Source organism: Schistocerca serialis, chromosome 3 (genome assembly GCF_023864345.2).
Source record: "Schistocerca serialis cubense isolate TAMUIC-IGC-003099 chromosome 3, iqSchSeri2.2, whole genome shotgun sequence".
NCBI classification, from domain to species: Eukaryota; Metazoa; Arthropoda; class Insecta; order Orthoptera; family Acrididae; genus Schistocerca; species Schistocerca serialis.
Window position 1 is genome coordinate 837,611,043 of NC_064640.1, and position 1,248 is coordinate 837,612,290.

The 1,248-nt window shown below is 37.4% G+C and overlaps 1 non-coding gene across 1 annotated transcript; it reads right to left on the minus strand.

The window, feature by feature from the left end:
- Positions 1-538: 538 nt before the first annotated feature.
- Trnar-ucu (transfer RNA arginine (anticodon UCU)) lies at positions 539-611 on the minus strand. Its single transcript has one exon. It is a non-coding gene; the product is annotated as a tRNA-Arg (tRNA).
- Positions 612-1,248: the final 637 nt, after the last annotated feature.

Sequence of the window (1,248 nt, forward strand, 5' to 3'; positions counted from 1 at the left end):
TAAAAGTTAAGAAGATAACTTCCTACATATTTTAAAACACGCTAAATACAAGTCGCCGTTCTATAATACATACTGAATGTGCATTTACCTTCTGAGTGAACAGTTCAATTTATTTTTCCTCTGTTTAACATTTCTTGCTTGTTTCTTGTCCTTTGTGGAACTAGCTCTTTCTTGGGTTAAATTTAATTAAATAAATACATTGTATTATTTCCGTATGTCAGAGAATATATTCTGTTAATACTTTTCATTATTTTTCCCACTGTAACAGAAAATTGATATTTTTTTGGTATACAACGGTATTTCACAATGTGCGGTTACAGGATATGCAACGATCTTACACGGAAAGCTACGTAAAAGTTAAGAAGATAACTTCCTACATATTTTAAAACACGCTAAATACAAGTCGCCGTTCTATAATACATACTGAATGGCTTGAGCATACATTACACAGGGCGTATTTAAGTTAATTTAAGTAGAATATGAGCTACCCACATTGAAAATGTTAATATAACACTAAAATGTAATTACAAAATGAAGACATCCCTGGTGGGGATCGAACCCACGACCTTTGGATTAGAAGTCCAACGCGCTATCCACTGCGCTACAGGGACTGTTGTGAGAATACAGTATACATATAACTTATAACAGTGTACACCACTTTGTTGTTTCATGGGATAAGGAACAGTATTATTAATATAAAACTTGCGACTTACGGCTGTTCACTTTCTCGTGTTCATTATTCGATTTGTACGCGTGCCCCGTAACTGCCCGCAGGATGAATAGGTGGCGTGGCAATACGTTCACGACCTGCCATCTAGTACTCGCTGAGAGAACTACATGGAGAGCGCCCAGCGGCAACTAGTGAAGTACACAAAGCTGCAATTTTTTGGTATGGCCAAACCTTCGTGAAAACGACTGCTATCCGACTAAGTTGATTGATCCGTTAGTCATTACTCTGGCACAGTGCTTTTAACTCACATAACGTCCGCAATAATTTATAGCCATTTGAGTGGACAGTGCTGTTTTTCTTTAAATATGCTGAAAGCGATAAAAGTATTGAGCGTGGTATTGCAACTTCTGTGGATTCGTTTCACATTATTTTCTTCATTCCATGAAACTGGAAATGATCTTCGCAGTCATATTTCTATTAATACTGTCTGAACTCTTCACATCTAAGAAACTAACGTTATGAAGTCGTTTGCCCGTAATGAAACACGGGTTTCTGGAGGAGCGTTGCCGTAGGCACAC